The sequence below is a fragment of the Numida meleagris genome, chromosome 10 (assembly GCF_002078875.1).
Source record: "Numida meleagris isolate 19003 breed g44 Domestic line chromosome 10, NumMel1.0, whole genome shotgun sequence".
In the NCBI taxonomy this organism is placed as follows: domain Eukaryota; kingdom Metazoa; phylum Chordata; class Aves; order Galliformes; family Numididae; genus Numida; species Numida meleagris.
Window position 1 is genome coordinate 5,368,772 of NC_034418.1, and position 16,339 is coordinate 5,385,110.

At 37.1% G+C, this 16,339-nt stretch overlaps 1 long non-coding RNA gene across 1 annotated transcript in view; it reads left to right on the top strand.

Annotated features, from left to right (window-relative positions):
* LOC110404384 overlaps positions 1-16,339 on the top strand; it is a 68,187-nt gene that overhangs the window by 9,100 nt on the left and 42,748 nt on the right. The window contains exon 3 of the long non-coding RNA XR_002442207.1: positions 11,708-11,790. This is a non-coding gene — a long non-coding RNA (uncharacterized LOC110404384). The remainder of the gene's footprint in view (positions 1-11,707; positions 11,791-16,339) is intronic.

Here is a 16,339-nt window from a genome sequence, read left to right on the forward strand (position 1 = left end):
TTTGTCAATATCAGGCAATATTCTGCTCGCAAATCCCTCCTCAGCCTGGCAGCAGAGCAGCCTACTTCTCAGCTGCAGATGTAAGGGTACAGGAGGTACTTATGCCATGCTAAAGAAGTGGCAGCCCTGAACCCAGATTCAGGTAAATTAATTAATTGTTGTTAACGATTTGCCATTTTGCCACCTGTGCTACGATGTTGTAGGCAATGAGGAGTCAGAGCTTCCACCTGGGGTAAGTATTAAGCACAGCATGATAGAGCCTTGTAGTGACTCATATGTGGCTGCAGGTGCAACTGAAAAACAAGACCGTGGGTATAAATTCAGCCAATGCTGCTCAGAAATTTGCCTATGTTTTCTTACTGCAAAGCTCTGTCATGTTTGCTATAAGGTATGGGATGATTTTTTGTTTTTGTTAAACATTTTAGGATAAGAGCATTATTTTGTAGACTAGTTTGATATCTTGTAAAGGTAAGAGTGGTCCTCACCCAACATGAAGGCAGAAGTTTTGTACCTTACATGTACAACAGGTTTCATTGGAAACTCTAGTTGTACACAGGAGAGGGCTCTGCAGCCAGTTAGTAGGTGAGCTGAATCTTTTTCTTTCTTTACGGAAAAAAGAAAAAAAGGTGGATTGGATTTTGGAAATATGAGGCTGATTTTTCTATTTAAGTGATGTAATTCATTGGATGATGCCTGGGTGAACTACAAAAATACTTAAGAAAAAATCATCCACTTTATTTTTTTGTTGTGGTTGTTCCAAAGGTCCTTACAAGTTTGTACTTTTTAGATTGAGTCTCTCTAAATTTCAATCGACTTACTGTCCTGGTGAGAATACCTATATTTATTTTGTGAAATTTGCAGGGATCTAGGGACAATTGTAGTATTCCAAGTCATAATGCCAGTAACCAGTCCTGCAGGCAGGCTACACCCTGCTTCAAGCTGGCAGCAGTATCAGATCTCTGTGCTTATCTTTGTTGTATGTTTATGTTTTGCAGAGCAGAAAAGCCATTTCATGTAGTTTTCATGAATGCAGTTCTGTACACCAAGCAGTCTCTTCAGAGGCAGTCTTGTAAATACACAAGTCTGTCTTTAGGAAAAGAAACAGCTTTTTTTTTTTTTTAGCATCAGAGCTAAGTCAGCCACTGTATTTGTTATTTTTTTTTTTTTTTTTTTAGCATCAGAGCTAAGTCAGCCACTGTATTTGTTACGTATATAATTTGTGTATCCATGAGCTAATCTCTCCTCCTTGCTATGGAAGGCCTCCCTTCTGTCCTTGTATTTAGCTCCCTCTGTTTATAACTAATCCATGCATCCAACATGGTTTAAATTCTGGTATCAAGTTGACAAAGAAATGGGACGCAAGGCTATAAAGCTGTAAAAAGAGGTGTTTAGCAAGGTTTCCTCCTACCTAGAGCAGAGATTCTTCATCATATGTGAAAGCCATTGAAACTCAGTGAGGGTTCGTAGAATTATCTGTACAGAAGAAAACAATTGTAAAGGTCCTATTGTGGGAAAGCACTGAAGCACATGATTTACTCTCAGGCTGCAAGCAGTCCCATTGATTTCAGAAACTAGTGACATGCAGAAGGTTAAACATGTGCTTTGCTGGGTTAGGGCCAAACCTGGTATCATTCTTTTGAGTAGTTTACAAAACCTTTTGCTGTTGAGGGGGAAAAAAAGTTATAAAGTTATGTTGTGTTTTACGTCAGGATAGAAAAGAACCAGCTTTGGTTCAAAACGTAGCTGGTTATTTTTGCAAACACAGTGCAGTTTTCTGGCTCTGTTACTGCTGTATGCACAGCAGGCCCCCTGTGCATCATCCCTTGCAAGGCCAAACAAATACTGTGCTTGCATTAACTTTTCTTCATAGGTTGCCTGATTAGCGGCATTTGCCCTTCCAAAAACAGCTGTGGTAAAAGCTCCAGGCACTTGGAGATGTACTGTCAAATGCAGGATGGAGGTTTTTAAAGACATTACAACTGACCTTGAGTTCAGTTGAACACAGTTATCTTCCATGAGATTCACATTAAACACTGGTTTGAGGAATAGGTTAGTTCTGAGCTCTTAGTTGTCTGCCTCATTCTCAAAGGCAAACTGTTGAATGCCAGTGGAATCATGTGTCATGTGCTTAACATGTGGAACTCTGAATGTTTCTATAGAAGAAAAATTCTGGATTTAGTGGAGTTATAAAACTAATTCTCTGACTGGAAAGAAGGAAAAGAAAAAACTTCTAAAAGTGTAAAATCTAATCCATAAAAGAGAAAATTGATTTGCTCTCTGTGTGTTCATTTAATTTCTGTTTCAGTGTAATCTTTTACCTTTATTTACAACTCATGAGTATTAATGGTATTTATATTTGAATCATAATCTTTATTTCATATTGACCTTTATGAGTTTCCTCATGTCTACCATTCTGACTTATACCCTCTTCTAATTTCTATGAGGTTCTGAAGTGAAAAATTTAATTTACAGAGGCTGAATGGCATTTTCATTCTTCATTACTACTCATTCATCGATTCTGTCAGCAATACCATGTATTCTTAAGTTTCCAGAAACTGTATGGCATGATTTCATTAATTCTACCATGTATTGTCTTCATTCATATTATTATTGATAAACTATAATTATGTTATTAAGTAATTTACTTTGTAGAACTAACCAAGTGATTGCAGCAAATTTGGTCAGGATTTTGGACCGTTTGGTTCTGCAACAAGAACACACTTCATGTTTACAGTGATTCTTTGGAGCTACTTCAGGCTGTGAAGTATGTGTAAGAAGGATATCCCAAAAGAAAAGGGTCTGCTTGATGGAGTGATCCATAACCACTCCCTCAGTTGTCAATCTTACTGTACAGAGAAAGTGAATTAAAAGTATTCATAAATGAAGTTACTGATTAATATCTCTTCTGAAGCAGCTGCTTTCAGAATCCACTAGTAATGGGTATGCTGGGACTTGTGGGCTGAGAAAATGTGTATATTGTGGTAAGAATCATGCATGTCTTGGCTAACAGTGAGCATGTTTGGTTGTATGGAAGTGCTGGGTGAAAGCCAGAATGCTGCACGTTTTGGAAGTGCCTCTCTTCCACTGTCTTCTGAAGTTCTGTTATGTAATAAGAAAATCAATGCAGTATCCAGATAATAAAGGAACTGGGGGAAAAGTAAGCGAAGGGAAAAGATTCACAAGGCTCTGTTGTACTATTCATGATTGAAAATGGATAAGATCCATGCTTTGATGCCTGATATTCTCCAAGCTATGAAATAAGTAATTCTGAAAGAGTTTTGGCCACACTTACATTCATATACTTAGTTTTACTCCCATCTCCATAAATAAGTTATCTTTAACTGCAACCAAAAAGGGATCTTGTACAGTTGAGTATCACTTTATGGTTGACATTGATTTAAAACACTCCATAAGGGGCATAGTACTGCAGAATCAATTAGAAGTAAATGCAGTCATGAAAGTTACATGAAGTAGTGTCTGGCAGAGCCTTGCAGACAGTTCTTTGTATGGCTGTTGGCCACCTGAGGTAAACAAAAGACCACCTATATATTTAATTTATTTAATATTAATTGATGACCTTCCAAGGGAAAGCACAAGTCCCTGACAAAATCAAGTCCTCTCAGATAAAAAATCTTAAGCAGTTTTAAGAGGACTTTAACTTAGTCTGTTAAAACATGCTGTCAAAATAGTTGCCAAACAGGTATCCTGATTGTAGGGTCTTACCAAGATGTGTACATAAAACAGCCTTGTTAATTGCCACATTTGTGCTAAGAAAATGAAGAGAAACAAACTAAAAGCCTAGACAAACTCACTTGGATGTATTCAACTCTGTCTAGTTCCAATATTTTTTGTTCGTGGCCTGGAATATAGAAAGAGAGATGAGCATAAAATAACGCATGTGTTGGATGAGCAGTAGCCTTCACATGTGATTGCCTTAGGAGGAAAAGAAGTTGTGATGAGTTTTCTTGTGACCCTGCATGGGAAGTCAGCAGTGATTCCAGTTTCAGGGAGCTCAGGGGCTGCACTAATTTGATGTTTCAATACAACACTCAAAGGGAGCAAGAGGGAAATAGGCGATATAATGTCTTCATGTTGTTTTCACCCATTCTAATGCAACTGACCAGAAGCAAACCGTACCATGCTAGAGGCTGTAGTACCTTTTTTTTTTTTTTTAAACCACAGTGGCTTTTGTAGACCTCCCTCTCCCCCAAAGGTAGCGATAAAAAGCACATTCCAAGCTCTTTGAGCAGAAGTAGTGTAATATCTTTTCCACTTCTGTGGGCTTTTGTCCTCAAGGACTCAGCTGCCCGCATGATGAAAAAAGGGCATGACTTACTAGCACAAAATAACTCTTAGGAATATGCTGAAGGTGAATATGCTGCAGTGATAGTTTGGGCCACAGGGCCTTCTGTGGATATGTTAACATTTGAACAAAACAGGAAGCCTGAATTAGCACAAGAGATTGCCATCAGTTTTCAAAAGATAAGCTTTCAGAGTTGTCAAATGTACTTACTGCTTGTCCTGACCTTTTTTACCTATTCTGTCAAATATATGGAAAGAACTATAAAGAAAGTAGAGGTTAATTTGCACCATTCTTATGTAGATGCTTCTCTGCTCAAGCTTTTAAGTAAGTGTCTATTTTTTAGACTCATGAAAATAGTTTAATTAACCTCTGTATTAACATTTTATTACTCAGTTAATAAAATCATTCTTTTAGTCCTCCTTAATGGTAGATGAAAGGAATATTTGGACTTCTGAAGCATTCGTGCTGACTAACACGTTAGCAGTTTCTTGCTGATTCACTCAGCTCTGATCTGCCAATATTTCTGTTGAGATTTTATCACAAGTGTTTCTTGAGAACATGAGAGGATCATCTGTGAAATACCAGTTTGTTGGCAAGCTGTTTGTTTATACTGCAAGACCAAAGTGCCTTGTAGCTGAATTCAATACAAGGGTCTGTTGGTAGTAGCTGGTTACTAAATCCCTAGTAAAAGAATGCTAATAAAGTAGATGGGCCAGGATTTGTCAATTTAATCTTACATTGAGTCCTAGTAATTTCAGTGATATATGACTTGGATTGAATCAAGAGGTTTGGCATGGTTTACTATCTTTATCTGTAAATGGCTGTTTATTGTATTACAGAAAACAAACCACTGTATAAGCTACAAGATAAACGCATGCTTAAATCTGTTTCCCAGACTAGATGGTACTGTAACTACGTGGATCCTCTATCATATAACTTACATTTGTTAGCTGGCAACTAAATTTATCTGTTGCAGGGTGGTGTAGTATGTACCAAAGAAATCCCATCCATTTGTATTTTCTTCTGTTAACACAAATGCTTGCACACATTTGAAATATTTCCATTTCTTTTCTGAGAGGCTGTATTTCAACATATGTTGTCAATAATGAAAAAATAGACAGTGAAAGAGTACCTACTCCTTGTACAGCCATTGTATCCTTTTCAGGTTGTTGGTATGTGTGGATAATGTGTTCCTACAGAAAACACATTCAGGTTCCTTTTATTATCTAATCCAATGAATTATTTAATTTAAATAGGATCTTTCACAGGTAAAGGAAACGTGTTGTGAAAGAGAGAGGCAGATTTGAGTCCAAAATCTGGATCTTTGGGATAACTGTCCAAAGAGGGAATGTCACAGGTCTGTTTATAGCAAGAGAGAATTGAATGCAAAGTGTGTTCAAATACAATTGCATGCATTTCTCTTCTTCAGATTTTAATGCAGGAGCTGCAGAAGTCATCATGCTTACTGGCAAGTTTGTTAATCATTGGGCAATACAGAAACCCCTTGCTCTGACGTGGGACAGCCAGGAATAGGTTGCTTCAAGTGCTTAACACAATACTCTTCCCTCTACATTCCCTTGTTGCTCCAGAAGCTATGTCTGATGCACAGAATAACAAGCATAATCTTTACACTTCTGGCTGGGCACTAGATAAACAGGTTTGGCTGTGAACGAGCTGAGAAACACTGTTTTCAGCCATGGAGTGATGGAGCTACTCCTCTTATTAGTCATTAAAATTGCATATGTATGCACTGTTACAGAGACCTTTTATTTAGAGGATACTTGATCAGCATCTTAGTATTACAAATACAGGACTTTTGGAAATTTTCTTTGATTTTTGGCAGCTCTGATAATACACAGTATTTGAGCATGATAGAGTCTTTGGAACTTTGCACGGACTTTACTTAAAGGCATAACAACACATGGCTCTGCATGTGGTACTTATGAGGAGAGAAACAGGTCTCTTTTAGCTCAGCTTTGTAAATGGGCTCATAACCATTTTGCTCTCAGGCTCATTCATGTACCAGTTGAGAGGAAAAATTCTCAAACTATTTTAGCTGATTCAAGCCTCCTGAGATAAGAAAAATAATTTTAAAAAATAATATTCTAATGTTTCATACTGATCTGAGATGGGGACATGCTTAATTAACCTAACATCTAAAGGCTGATTTAACATGAGGAAGACACCCCAGCTAGACGCTGCGAGCAACTACATAAAGTCTGACATCCTCTACCAGCTCCAGTCATAGTTAGTCTTCAATGCTCTAAGGAAAGCAAAACAAAAACCAGAAGCCAAATTATACATCAAAAGGGAAACGATTTCTTCTCTTGCACTGCAGGCAACCAGCAGACCACCTCAGAATGAGATTCATATACTGTGTCAGAAAGAAACAGTCAACAAATAGTCCTTTCAGTCTACACCACCCCGTATCTACAACAACAATCTATATAGCCAAGAACTCATATTACTTTCTTTTTTTTTAAGTTCCTGGATTATCCTGATTTCAGGCACAGAGTCCTTTCCAGAAACAATACTAAACATGTGAGTAATTTTAATTTTTTTTAACAAAGCAATATATATGCGGAAATAAGTGCTCCTCTCTCCGAAAAGTTGTACATGAATTGAGTGATGCCCTATATGACCAAAGCAGCAGCTTTGAAGTCTCTTTTTGTGTTAGGAAGGATAATAGGATTTAGATTTTGGGGCAGAATAGCCCCAAAATATCTCACATAAGAAAGTTTCATCTAGACATCGCATCATAAGGAATTCATTTTCTTCATCTTGATCAAATAACACATCATCTCATTTATATGCATCCCTTAAAAAACACCAAAACATTTATTTAGTATTATTATATTTGAAGCTTGTTTTATCCTAATGCCTTGCAGAGTGATAAGACAAAAAAAAAGAATATTTTCTATTCAGAAATATTTCTACTGAGAATGAAAATATGGTATCAAATTTAACAACAAAAGATAGCTTCCAGGTAAAAAAGAGGTTATAAAAAGTTACTACAAATATGAGATAACACTAGTAAGGAACTGTTATGATGCGATACTCTGGGATTCTTACACGGGCTTTATGCTTACTGATGTTTAGAGACACAGCATGAGTTACATGATCAGTTACAGGATTGGTATAGCATAGGTCAAATAACATATTCCCTAGTCTACAATAAGAGATCCAACTTTGTGAGCAAGATACTTGAATTTTCTCTGATATCAATGCCTCTTCTGAAAGACTAACGGTGAGGAAGTAATAGTACTTTTGAAGTACTAATAATATTAGAAATAATAGGAGTATTTAGAAGTAGTAGTAGTAGTTTTGTTTATATTTGCAAAATAAATGGATGAGGAAAAAAAGGGGTGATTCATGGTGTGTGCAGAAGAAGGTTTCATATTATGTGCTGAGCAGCTCTTGATGAATGATGATTCTAATGCTTTTTGTTTGTCATATTCCTCCCACATTAATAAAAAAACAGCTATTCAAAGGTGAGTCATAACAAAATACAGATTTAGATGTAGCTACAATGTGAGTTTTTCAGGATAAGGTATGCCTTCACTTGAGTATAGTTTTACTTTTCAGTCTAATTTTGTTTGTTTTCAGCTTTGTATAATTAATTAGAAAGTCTGGTTAATGGAAGGAAAGCGGCACGTCCAACTGTTTCTCACAGATGTCAATTGAAATGAGCTATCAAATTAATGCCATATGACAATGACAGTTTTGTAAATCATCCTTTGACCTGATTTGCCTCTGAAAGACTTTCTGCCAAAAGTGTTTATTCTAATACAGGCACATACCGATCATTTTTATCCCACACACAAGCAATTTATCCTGGAGTTTTAATGCAGAAAAACTAGTTGGAATTAATTGGAAGTTTTGCCTGATAAAGGATTCTAGTTTTGATTGCTAAACCAGCTAGTTCCAGAATCAAATTTTTACTTGTAGTATGATATATTATTATGTTTCCCCTATTACTGCTGTCAGCCATGTCAAGCATAGCTATTGATTATCTCCTGAATTATCAGGAATTGTGAATATTTCTAATTGTTTTCAACAAGCAGAAGCTTGAGGGAATGGATCAACTTTAAGAGTTGATCCAGCTGTTACAAACAGTGATCAACTAAAAGGAGCATTAACTTATGGGAAGAAGTTCTCATTTAATAGTAAAAGGCTCTGGTTTGGTTTGTTTTCTTTCAGTGAATTTTCCTTGTTTCTCCCAGAGTACTTTATTCCTATTAAAGGAAGAATATTTTAATTAAGCAGAAGGAACATAATCATAAAATTGTTACATTTCTATGAAAGCTAAAAAAAAAATCACAGTGTAATTAAAAATAACTTACAGTCATTAATGAAAAAGTCATTGTGTGTCTCTAGTGCCAGATTTCTCGCTTGACAAGAAGGAGGGATAAATCTGCCATATTAAAAGCTGTTTGTTGAAAAATATGAAATTATACTAGAGGTTTAATTTTCATACTTATAGAATCCAACTGCATCCTAACAAAGGAGAGAAGTGTTTTTACCTTTTTTTTTTTTTTTGTCTTTATGGTGCAGAAAGCAAGCATGAATGGTTTGGCAGATATTTTAGGTTGTTCACTTTAAAGTAGTTTCTTCAGCTTGTTTTTAACTGAGAATTTTCATGAATAAGAAACAGTTGTTTCTCTGTTTTTTTTCCTGGAGGATTCCTTTGTCTCAAGAGAACTAGAAAGGAATCTTTCACAAAGATTTTCTCTCAGTTGTGGTATTGCTGATGTCAAGCATGCAGAAATCATGAGTCAGCACTCCAAAAGTCACGAGACACTTATTTAAAAAAAAAAAATCTTTTACAATCTAGTTGTGACACTTTTTTTTTTTGAGCCTTCATGGTTAAAGTGGGATATTTCAATATTTCCTTCTGCAACTGGAGATAGACTTTTCAGAACACAAAAAAAGAAGAAACAGATGAGCTCTCAAAAATTTGCATGACTCCTAGGACTGGACTTGAAGCAAGTCTGAAGCATTACAAACATTGCAACGTAATTGCAGGTGTTGGCAACGTGGCCATTATTTGTGAGAACTTTGATCTAAAGTGTGGTCAATAAAAACAAATGAAAAAATTATTGGGAGAAAAGCAAAGAAACTTTCCTTCTCTTTTCAGAAAAGTGCTACTCTAATACCATTTGTTCTGCAGTCCTCCAAGCAATTCTCAAGTACGTGTATTTAAGGTTAAATAAAAAGACCTACACATCTGATTCCCAGATACAAGATATATTGAGATAATGACAAATAACACTTTGACTTGGGGGGGGGGGGGGGGGGGGGGGGAAGGCAGACTAGTGCAGATGCTGCTGTTACAAAGATATAAGACCTTTACCACAGTTTAAAAGACAAAGACTATTTGAATCTAACAACGTGGTTCCTGGCCAGAAAAAGCTACAATTATTTTTAAAAATGTCACCTCATTCACATTCAATGATCGCAGAAAATGGAAACATTTTAAGAAGTAATTGTAAACATCTGCTAAAGAAAAACCGAAAACATGACTAAGAGAGAAATGAACTTCCAACGTAAAGTATTGTGTGAACAGATCCACTGGAAAAAAACACCATTTCCGTGGGTCAGTTCTATTCTGAACATGAAAAAAATGATAAAAATAAATGTTTGAATCCACCTAAAAACATTTTACTTTAAGTCGGGCTGTCTGTCTGTTCAAATATCAAGGAATGTGGCTACTCTTACATTTCTGCAGCAGCTTCGGCCCCTGCTGCTCCTCTTGCCTTGTTCCAACAGAAGCATTTGCGCAGACACAGAGAACTGGACTCAAGCTAATCTAACAGAAAAATATTATTTTTTTCTTGTTCTTCTGGGTTATTTTTTAACTGGATCGCTTAGGAAAAGTCAGTGGCAGTGCAGATTGTGACGACTGCTCACACAGAAAAGCTGGTAAATTTCCCACTGTTGCCTCAAGATAGTGATTTCAAATTTCAGCGCCGTGATAACAGAAATGAAGGTAAATCAGATCATTCTATTATAAGGTGTTCTCTCTAAGGGCAAGAAACAAGAGGAAGGTATATATAGGTCTAAACCTCAGCATAGCACTTAAAGCTGTTGAGCAGTTTGCAGGACAAAGAACTGCATGCCAACGTCTATTGTTTCAGCAAAGAGAGACAATTACTGAGTCAACACAGAAGGGAAAGGGCAGGCGTGGGTAGCCCACTTTTCCAGACATAGCTGTGCCAATTAGAGATGTTTCCATGAGCAGTTCATATCACTGATGGTAGAGATAGAATGCCATGTGTCCTCTGGCAAGAGTGATCACGTGCACGTTTTCTGAAATGCTTCAGGCAGCCTGGGTTTTTGTTTTCAAGCCATCTTTTGTAATGCCAAGCATTACATCTGTAAGCAGCTCTTTTGACTGGAAATGTTTTATCACTATCCATTGGTAGAAGCTCGAAATTCCCCTCAGTTGAATTATCCCTTATCTTTCCCTTTCTGTAATCGGGGTAAATCAACCAGAGTACTTGTGGCTGTGGGTGGGCAAGCTACTCTGGAGTTACTGTGCTGGGTTAAAAGAAGAGCACAGGTGTCCTCCATTGCCTTCCCATGCAACAACTTTTCTTAAAATTTGTATTTTATTTAAACATTGCCTGAGTTCGTTACATTGCAGTGGGAGTGTCTGCTCTTCTACAGTATTGGGTTGACATGGGGAAAATAAGCGCTGGCAAGTTAGATGGGATTCCTTGATCCAGTGGCAATGCTAGTTTGTATATATGTCGATGAAACAAATAGTCTCATAGTCTTCTGAGTTGACCAGAATGGGATCTAAGAGCTAAAGGCAAGCAAGTCAGTGAGAACAGTTCATGCCAGGGCTTTCTTGGACCTTGAATAGGAGTAACATTCCAGAAGACAAGACTGAGAATGGGGAATGTGGATTTGGGGAATAGGGGAAGGTGGCGGGAGTACCGGTGTGTTTGCATAGTGGTAAGAGAGAGCAGAGCACAAATAGAACAGACAAGGAAATTCAAAGTAAAGAAAATTGAAAGAAACACAGAAGCTTAGATGCTTTATTATCTTAAGTTGTTGCAGATTATGTCAGGTCTGAACATATGTTTCCTTAGACTCCTTGGCAATCAAATGAACAGCATCTTTGTAAGGGATTTCCTTGGAATATGGCGCAGGAATTCAGACTATCTAGGATAAGTCTTTGAAGATCTTGATATCTAAGAAATAATGAATGAGTGTATTTTCATGCTACATCTTTGTTCCCTTAGTTTGGTAATGGAGAATTGGCTGTTGGTTCTAGCAAGGAAGAGAGTAACGGAAGTCATATAGTAAGTCTGCGAGGAACCAGCTTTTGACATTCTCACAATAAACTGCAAGTAGGCTAGCACTTCCTTGAAAAGTTATTCCATTTTTTTAATCTAGGTTGAAGAACCCAAAATGAAACCTGTTTCCCAGCTCTGATGTCCTCATTATTGATGGAAGATGATTGTGCATAAAGAACAAAGGTACGAATAACACTTTGGAATATTTTAAGGGAACTTCCGGAGGTATCATAAGACTAGTAAATCTTACTGAACCGAAACCATCATCCTGGATATTTGTAGATAACAGGAAAAGAAGTGGGATCCAAACCTCCAATTTCAGTTAAGCAGCAGTTCTCCAGGTGCATGGTGTGCTGGCTTCATTAAAGCAATAGATCACAAGCTGTGGTTTGCTGAGACATTAAGTTTGGCTTTAGGCTCCTTTGGCTGTTTCAAAATGGCCACCTTCTTGGCTCAAAATTTGTTCCAAAAAAATTGTGACTTTTTACTTGCAGGATTTATGCCTGAGCAGGTATCATCTTTTTCTTGTTGTTAAAGTATTATTATTCTTCATTATCACAGAATGAAACTCACAGAGCTGGCAAATAGTATATATACTGTCTGCTCTTGCGTTTATAATAGACTTGCAATTGTAGGCTGATGACTGAAATATACTGACCATATATACAGAGGAAATATTGATCATAATATATCTGATATTAACAGTTGTCAAACCACAGCTGTCTAAAAGATGCAAATCTTTGGTTTTCTGCTGAGGCAACTCAGTGAGACTAAAACTGAGTCCAGTGCTCTGTTTTCTTCTGACACATTTGATAATCCTATGTTGGAAACTAGAAAAAAAAAAAAAAAAAAGCAAAAGTATGAAGATGATTATTCTTTCATGATCTGATTATAATACGCTCTAAACAATGATTACAGGCTTTTTTTCTATCTTCAAAATATTTGCATTGCAGAAACTAGTTTAAACAAAAATGAATAGTTAAATAAATGTTGAATCTCTCTGTGCTCCTTTGTGTTTCCCCATTGTCTCTGCCTGTTTAAGCTCTGTTCTTATCAGATGGAAAGCAGAGGAATGTTGGTTTTAATCACTGATTGTAAAGCTGACAGCCTGTTCTTTCAGTGGTGGTATTTGTTAGTTTTAGGCAATGGAGATATGGAGATGTTACAGGACAAGATCAGATACCTGTATGCTTGCATGGACTTCAGTGGGAGTCTTAGAAACTGCCGGGGGATGGATTTTAGCGTAGAAATTCAAGTTATAACCTTTTTATTTTCTAATCATTAAATTTATCTTAGTTTTACGAGCCCTCTACTTTTTTTTTTGTTAAAACAGTTAATCTGGAATAACATTGTGTGCATCAACAGTATTGTTCAGTTATACACTTGTCCAGTTAATGTGGAATTGTGCCTGCTGGTCAGGACTGTTACTAGGGCACTGCCACCTTTCAGACACAGTTTAGGAATTCAGCTCAGTAAAAGACACAGTGCAGATATTATACTGACTTCTTACACGGGCACTTTGCTTAAAATACACAAAATTAATGAGATGGAACATTTTTTCTTCAGCACCATGATGCATTTTTTCCAGTAGGAGGGAAACAAAACTGGAATGAGATTGATGTCCTTCTGACTCATCAGTCTTTGTTACTGGCTCAAAAAGCTCTGGAAATAGGAAAAGTGACAGCAGAATACAACCTTTATATTTTCAGTACAGCAATACACTTCATATCTGAAAATACAAACTGATTTTCCTTTTACTATTCTGATGTATCTGCATTGGACTGCAAAACAAATTAATTCAGCTAAGCATGGCTTCCAGCTCCCTCATAACTAGCACTGGATCTCCTTTTATGCTAACCAAATCATCTGCCAGATTCAATGGGCATTTTTAGTTCATATGAGGAGAAGATATTGAGCACAATTTTCTAGCCTGAGCTCTCAACAGCAGTGATAAAATCCTGCGTTTGGACATGAATATCAGCACGACAGCACTGTGAAAGTCTTTCTGCTGGTCAGTGCAAGCCCTTCAGTATCTTACCAAGTCTGCCCCTGCTGAACACGGGGCTCCCAAATTTTCTAATGCTGCTGTTGTCCATATTCAGCCGTAGCAGAAATGACACAGAAATTAATGGCTTGAACACACCACTCTTTTCGTACTTTAGAAAAACTAGATAAAGGAAAATGACATTTCATGCTTGAAGCTGACATCCAGAGACCGCATAAAGACCCCAGAAAGTCTCCCTAGGTTCACTTTGGAACAGAGTTAGGATTGGATTTAGACTTTTCATCCTGATGATGCAGAGTTTGGGAGAAAGTGTTCTTTGCTTTTTATTTTTTATTTTTATTTTTCGAACATTTAACTTTAAGGGGAAATAATTACAGGAGGTCTACATGTTTACTTTTAAACACAGCATTTTTTCCACTCTGCCCCAAGTCTGACATTTTAATGACCTGCTTTGCCGTGGTTTTTACTGGCAGCATATATTGAAGGGGTATTTTATGTACAGTTTTAACATTTGAACAACACAGCTCCGTGTTCTGTCATGTTTTCATGTTGTAGAAAATGTCTTTTAAGTTATTATTTCTTTTAATTGCTGACTAATTTGAGGGTGCTTTTCCAAATGTGTTTAAAAACTTTTGGACTTACCTTTGGTAAGGATTATGAATTTAAGAAGAGCAAGAAAAGTAAGGCTGCGTATATTTTCAGTGAAATTACTATCCTAAATGACTCCATGGGGGGTTTCTTATAGGGGTCACTGAAAGGCAGAAAGGAATGTTTTTACTTCTTTGCTTTGTCACAAAAATTAGGTTACAAGGGCTATAAATACAGGTAATACTTTTTATTGCTAGATTTTCCTCTGTAATGAATATAACATTTCTTCTTTTCATATAACGATACCCACTGAATGTCTTAGTACTTTGCATGTTTACCCTTAGCTTTAACAAGGGTCTGAAGTAACTCCTCTTTAAAAGGCTTGCAAGCAATCTGAAGTCAAAAAGGAAACCTGGTATGGCAGGAGCACTGCTGGAGGTGGGAGGCTGAAGGGGACACTGTCCTGCCCTGTGCCCACCTGCTCATCAGTAGCACCCTGTCCCAAGTAGGTGAGGGAGAGAAGCACAAAAACTAGAACTGGACAAATCACAAGTCTGAAGCAGAAAATCCAGAACATTTTGCAATACAAAATACAAAATTGGTCGCACATTTTCCTGCTATAAAACATGTTGCTCTGTGCCAGTCTGCCAGAATCTACATTTACACAATTCTCTGGTTCCAAAATAGCCTTTGTCTCACTATTGCTTGAAGGTTTGGGCCACGCTGTTAAACTAGGAGAAGCAGCTCCACCTCAGCAAGGCTGCACTCTCTAACAGCTGATCCATCGAGTATGCTACAGTTGTTCAGCATTACCAGGCTCCCAGGGCTCACTCTTTAGGGGATTACACCTACTTCCCAGCTTTGCTCTTCAAGAGGGCATTAATATTCTCTGAAAGGCGGCCACTCATCTGTAGCTCTGTAAGGCTGATCTACTTTGATCTTAGTCTCAGAAATAGAATGATGAGGGATAAGAGTTCAAAGTATAAGAAGAAACTCAATATGCAAAGAATGTACCACATCTTAATAAGTAATGAGAATTCCATCCATTTGTTGCTGTTGTAAGGAAAAATAGTTTAATATCTTTATGGGATTAGGACTCCATGGTACTTTGCTAATGAGTGGCCACAGCTATTAAGATTTCCCTCGTCTCTAGATAGGCTGGCAAACACATCAATAAACAATGGCAAGACTAAAACTGGCTATTAAGATTTTGATCTGGCAAGTATTTTATTAATGTGGTTAATGCATTATTTTGATTGTAGACCAAGTAGAGCAAATAACACAAAATTTCAATCATTCCCTTACAAACAACTTGAGGATTAAGGAAATCACCAGTAATGAATGGCGGCTTTTATCAAAGTTTATCACAAATGACCCCAGATTGTGAAGTGTTTGCCATTCAAGTAGCTGAAGATGGACAGGAGAATCTGAAAATTAACAGTGGGGACAACATTCTTTGTTTATTACTGGTTTGCTCAGAATTGAGGAGCTATCCTTCGCATGAACACTCACCGCATAGCAATGACAATGGGCTTTCATAAGTGTATTTGAGAAAGATTAGCACACACCGCTCAGTTCAAGTTTCAGTTTTTAGGTTAGCTGCCTTTCATATTAATCAGCTTTGGTGGGTTTTTTTCAGGGCTGCATTTTCTGTGTAGGAGCAGTGGGTGAATGCCATGTTTAATAACCCCACACACCTAATTCCTTTTTCCAGCAATTGTGTGGTTTCAAAAAAAAAAAAAAAAGAAACAAAACAACAAAAAGAGCAAATTAAATTTGTGCAATTGGAAGAAATGTAGAAATATAGAAATGACTGCCCTTAAAGTGCTAGAGAAGTGTATGTTTCAAGGAGTCACGCGGCCTTTTCAAGGACTGTTCCTCAGATTCCTTATCTATTCATTTTTTTGAAATCCTGTAAGTGTAGTCAGATTTAGGATCAGTACAGGATACTTTTTCATTTGATCAGTTCAAATGCTAATTCTCACCATGCAGAATCGCTGACTGTGGAGAGCGAGATATTTGACACCTAAACTCCGAATTTTTCAGTTGTTGTGTCAGGAATTACTGGAAATTCTTTGCATCAGGTCAGTCTCCAAACCCTGTCTCCTTATTCACTTCTCATGACTGATAAGTAGTCAA